This window comes from Zingiber officinale, chromosome 6A (genome assembly GCF_018446385.1).
Source record: "Zingiber officinale cultivar Zhangliang chromosome 6A, Zo_v1.1, whole genome shotgun sequence".
Lineage (NCBI taxonomy): Eukaryota > Viridiplantae > Streptophyta > Magnoliopsida > Zingiberales > Zingiberaceae > Zingiber > Zingiber officinale.
Window position 1 is genome coordinate 5,213,322 of NC_055997.1, and position 6,382 is coordinate 5,219,703.

Sequence of the window (6,382 nt, forward strand, 5' to 3'; positions counted from 1 at the left end):
ATTTGATTGATAATTTTAATTTTTTACTATTAATGTTATATTTGGTTTGGTAATTTATTTTTATAATTATTAAAATTTGATCAGTAATTTTTAATTGTTTATAATAAAGTTTAATTTACTAATCAAAATTAAGTATATATTTTTCAAAAAAAATATTTAAACCATATTTGAATCTCTCATTAATGTGAGGTCTCTCATAAGAGTCTAGTACTTAATAAATTCGAACCTATTATTTTTAGGTCACAAATAATAATTTTATCATTGCATCAATATTTTTTCCATTGAAGTTAAAATTAATCGATATTTTTTTAAAAATAGCAATTATAATATATATATTAATAATATTATAATAATTTATTACTGCTAAATTAGTTAGTATTTTAAATATTTTATTGACAAAATTTAACTAATTTTATTTAATTAAAAATATTTATTATATATATATTATGTTTGAAAGTTTAACCTAAAATAATTTTTATTTTAAAAATTTTACTAATAAAGAAGTGAGATTTGATAAAGATAACGTTATAGCTAGGTGACCTAGTTTAAATGTTTTTAATAATATTTTTTATATTAAGATCTTAAATTTACTTTTATGCCTAGAGCCTCAAGAATAGTTAAGACGTCCTGATACCCAAAATTAATCAATAAAGTTAATTGAATTTATAAAACAAATATTTGCTATATATCTTTTCGTGCCAAAGTTTTTCTAAATAGTTATTCATATCTTATAACTTAATTAACTTGGACAGTAAAACTATTAATTTGGATTGGACGTGTCAAATTAGTTGGCCCCACCAAATAATTTAAGAGGATTAAATTCAAATTTTATCAATCTATTTAAAGACGAGTCTAGACAGACCAACCCGTATGGGCCTACGATCCACATGGATTGGTCTGAGGCATGCTTGAGTTGGCCTGCGGATTATAGGAAAAAAATTTCCTAAAACTTAAAACTAAACTGGATGGATTAGTAGGTGTGGCTTAGTCATCTATAATGCTTTCATCTTGTTATTATTGTATAATGTATTTTTAATCTTTGGTCTTTTCTTCTGCTGTTATTTTTCTGGAACAAGCTAAGAAAGAATATAATTCTATGGAGCACCCTACCACTTAAGTTTCAACTCATTCATCTTCTTCTCAACTAATTCAACAATTATTTTAATGGTAATTACTATCATATCATCTAAATCCTTTGACATGCGGGTTGGTATTTATCAGATTTATATTAACTATAATTTAATTATAAAATAGCCCACCCCACATTTACTTTTCCTTATTTTCTGATTTGATACCTAAATTACATATAAAATATTTTACTTAAATGATTAAATCTCTATAGAAGAATTGAAATTAGAATTCTAACTAGATTTTGATGAAACCTTTTTTTCCCTCTCTATCCCTTATAGAATAAAACTTAAAACTTAGATGTCATTCCTTTTCTAGTCTAGTCTGTATAAAACATTGTATAGGTAGACCAGTTTTCTAAAGAGTAACTATGTCTGTTTTACTAAATTAAATGCAATATTTTTTAGATGTGCCTACAATAGAAAAATAATGAACTCAATAGCCTCCAATGAAAACATTGACTGAGAATATCTATATAATCCGGGCGTTTCATGGCCGGAATTGGTCGCAACTCTAGCGGAAGCAGCGCTGCTGATTCTAGCCTCAATCCAGTCGAAATCCGGTCACTATATGGTCGGAATCCGATCGTGATTGGATTGGATTTCTTGGCCAGAATCAGTCGCGACGCTAGCAGACACAGCGCTGCTAATTCTAGTCGTGATCCGGTTGGATTCTGGCCGCGATCCAGTCGAAATCTGGCCACGATCCGACCAGAATACGGTCGCAATCGAATTAAGAAGGTTCCACTTGCGTCTTAATACAAGTCCACTTGTATCAAGAAGGTTCCACTTGCGGCTTGAATCTCTCCTCCTGATACAAGTGGAACCTTCTCAATACCATCTAACATGGTCGAAATTGATAGCATCCTAGGTTCAACTTCGAAGGTCTTTGATAACTCCCCAATACCATCAAAATCATCTCAAGTTGTTGCTCCAATCTTAGAAATCTCACCAGTCGAAGATAATATATGCTTTTTAGCTCTAAATCCTTAGATAATACAAATCTATCATCAAAATCACCATGTTAGTCTAATTCCTCGTCGCCATCAACAAGTGATTTAAATGATAATGTTTCTCATTATATGCTTCCCTTAAGTGACATATATGCATGTTGTCTACCAATGACTATTGGAGCAATTTGGATACCCTTGATTTTGATGTTTGGGCAAAAGTTTAAGTTAGATTTATTGTTGTATTTGATATACATTGTGAGTGTGCAGGATACAGATACAACAAGAAAAGTCCAAGTGTGATCTTGGCAAAGTAGGAAAGTCCAAGGATGAGTCTTGGCAGTGTAAGTCCAAGCATGTAGTCTTGGCAATGTAAGTCCAAGTATGACTTGGCAATGGATGAAGTCTCGGAGGTGAGGAGCCTCTTGGCAAAGGAAGACCCGACAATATGGACAAGGCCGAAGGAAGCTCCAGAAGGCAAGACGTGAAGGATAGGGGGACATCCGAGGGACGCGAGGCTGATGAAGGAGGCTAGAAGGCTAGGTTTAGGTTTAGATTGGTTGGGCAAGGATGAGTGGTGAGTGATTGTACTCAGGGCAAAATCCTATGTGTTTAAGATTTACTGTAGCAGTCGACTGGTACACTGTAGCAGTTAACTGGTACACTATAGCAATCAACTGGTACATTGTAGCAGTCGACTGGTAGCCGACCGTTAGGTAACGGTCGGCTTCACTTAAAGGACCAGTCGACTGGTAGCAGGAAAACAACTAGTGTTTTTCTTTCGAGCTCTATTTAATAGAGCTCGGGGTGCTTGAGCATGGTTGACGAAATAGAGGTGGTTAACCTCTATTAATAGTCTTCCAAAGCCTCCAAGCTCTTCTTGTGATCCGAGAGTGTTTGGATCAAGATTGTGGTGAGGCTTCTCCACCGAAAAGGAGGTTTAAGCTAGTCGGAGGTTTCCGGGGAGTCATCCACCGACGGGTCGGGATCGTCCACCTTACAGACAACCGTGGAGTAGGAGTAAGTGATCTCCGAACCACATTACATAAATGTGTTAGAGGTTTGATTGTCTTGGTTATTACCTCTAAGTTTAGCATTTTATTTGTTAGATTTGTTTTTGTGTTTCCGCTGTGCACTAATATTATAGGAAGCGAACGATTTGGATGAGACGCTATTCACCCCCTCTAGCGAACGTCAAAGTCCCAAAAAGTGGTATCAGAGCTAGGTGAGCTCTTGTTGGACTAATCGCCAAGAGAGCGACTAGAGGAAGAAGATGAAGTCGGAGGGACCTCTCGGATGGGACATCCGAATCCCACCTCCATACGAGCGTGAGGACTTCGACTATTGGAGGAAGCGCATGGAGATGTGGTTCCAAATGAATTGGAACTAATGGATTGCGTTGGAGGAACCATTTAAAGCTCCAACGGACAAGAAGGAAAAGTATCTCCGACGTCGATATTGGACCGAGGAGTAAAGGGAGCAATGGAAGACAGACAAGGAGGTAACTAGAATTTTAATTAATTTATTACCTCCTAATGCGATATTGAATGTAGGTGAATACAAGAACGCAAGTGACCTTTGAAAAAAGGTAATTGCGCTTCATGAGAATCCTATACAAATCCAAGAAAAGAAGGATCCCAAGGAGAAGGGCTCATTGGTCCAAGAAGAGAAGAACTAATTGGAAGTTGTCACGGGTTCAACATCCGAGGAGGAGAAGGAAGATGAGGAGGTATTATCCACATCATCAAGGGAGGAAGAAGTGGAACCATCCACATCTTCAAGTGAAGAGGAAGAAGAGCAATCCAAGGAAGAGGAGATCTTGGAAGCTCAACCCTCCACCTCAACTACCAAGAAGAGCATAAAGGACCACATCAAATGCTTTGAGTATGATAAGATGGGACACTACAAGAGTAGGTGTCCAATGCTCCAAAAGGTAAGAGAGGTAAAGCCCAAACTCAACAAGGTTGATTTAACTAATGTGAGTTTTAGGAAGGAGAAGAAGCACATTAGGTGTTTCACGTGTGGTGAGTGGGGACGCTACCACACAAAGTGCCCAAGGAGAGGAGAGCTCAAGAAATTGGCGTACTTGAAGAAGTGGGAGAAGAAGAGAGCTTCAAAGGTAAGGGAGGTAAACCCTAATTTGAATTCAAGTTCAAATTTAAATTCTTCCATGCATGCTAGAAATAATTTACATTATTTACCCATGCATAATCATGGATTTAGATATAATGATAAGAATAGAGTTAATGTAGGAGATAACCCTAGGAGACATATTCATGTTAAATCTAGTAAGAGTAGACCTAATAAGACCCAAAACACTTTACCAAAGGGAAGGAAAGTATGTGAAAATCTAAGCATTAATCCCAAGAAAGGGAGACATATGCCTAGGAAGGTGGGTAGGTATAGGGATGTTCAAGGTGGATATGTTGATTCAAGGGTTAGAACCCTAGAATTTGAAAATCAAGTCTTAAAGGCAAAGCTTGAGGAAATGGAGAAAGTCCTAGAGAGGTTCATTATTGGACCTAAAGGACTTGACATGTATTTGGGTGGTCAAATACTCAAAAATATCAAATTAGGTCCCTCCAAGACTAAAATGAGGTCAAGTGCTAAGGTAGCACATGACATTGGTAAGGGAGGTGTGACCAAGGACAAGGGAGAGTCATCCAAGGCCAATAAGAAGGAATATGCTAGGGTGACATATAATTATGGCAAGGATAAGGTGTCCAAGGTGAAGGACAAAAAGAAACTAACCAAAGACAAGGTGTCTAAGGTTAAGAAGGTGAGTTTTGTAGGCCAAGTGTCACCCGAGATGCACCGAAATGACCTAGCCATGGTTGATGAGTCACCTAGGGAGGTGGCTAAGATTATGAATCCTAAGGTTAGGAAGAGCCTTTGGGACCCATGGTAGATGGGTTATCAAATGTGACAAGTGGTTAAGAGATGAACTTGAGTCTCCAACCTAATGGGTTGACATAATTGGGATGTATTTCATGCATGGAAATATGAATTGAGTTCATATTACATGAAAATTGATTTTAGATGTATAGATGTCATATAAACCAATGCTAGAGAATTATTGTGGTTTAGTATGGGTAGATACATCAAAAGAAAGTCAAAACTAGGACTTTAGGTCAAGGGTTCAATTGAATCATTTAGATAATTTTAAATTTTGTATCATTCTTGGGATCTGTGATAAATATATTTTTGTATATATTTTTCTCAAGTAGACAAAGTTAAAATAGACTTCTCCATAAAATTTGGGAATTTTTAGAGGTTTGTAGAATTTCTAGTGCATTTTTGAAGTTGGTCAGAAAATACTGATTTTTGCAAAAATAGGATACCAGTCGACTGGTGCAGATACCAGTAGACTGGTAACAGTATTTTTGAGCACAGAATGTCTCTGTAAGCTTATTTTAATGATAGCAGTCGACTGGTAACAGTGTAATTTGAACACAGAGGGCTCTGTGAGTTGAAATCGAAGGGGACAGTTGATTGGTATCTAGTACAGTCGACTGATACCAAGCTGGAAGTTTTTTTTTTTAGCATTAGAAAGTGACCAAAAGGATGATAAACATGTATATAATCTTATGAGGGATTAATACATGATGTTTATGGTCATTAGAGGTCAAAGAGCTCAATAATTAGGAGATTGTTGAAGCTCTTTTTGATGTATGACAAAGGGGGAGAAGTTTAGGTTTAAGTGGAAAACCTACACACCTTTGCAAGAAATCCTAGCTCAAGGGGGAGCTTAGGTGAAGGGGGAGTGATTGCTCATTTATTAGCAAAGGGGGAGAAGTTTATCTTTGCAGAAAATCCTAGCTCAAGGGGGAGCTTAGGTCAAGGGGGAGACTCAGGATTTAGGTTCCATTATTTATGCATGAGCTGATTTACATATTTATTTGCATTATTATTGCATTTATATTTTCCTAACTTAAACGGGTTATCAAACATCAAAAAGGGGAAAATTGTTGGAACAATTTGGGTACCCTTGATTTTGATGTTTGAGCAAAGGTTTAAGTTAAGTTTATTGTTGTATTTGATATGCATTGTGAGTGTGCAGGATACAGGTACAATAAGAAAAGTCCAAGTGTGATCTTGGCAAAGGAGGAAAGTCCAAGGATGAGTCTTGGCGGTGTAAGTCCAAGCATGTAGTCTTGGTAACGTAAGTCCAAGTGTACTTGGCAATGGATGAAGTCCCGGAGGTGAGGAGCCTTTTAGCAAAGGAAGACCCGACAATATGGACAAGGCCGAAGGAAGCTCCAGAAGACAAGCCGTGAAGGATGGGAAGACATCCGAGGGACGCGA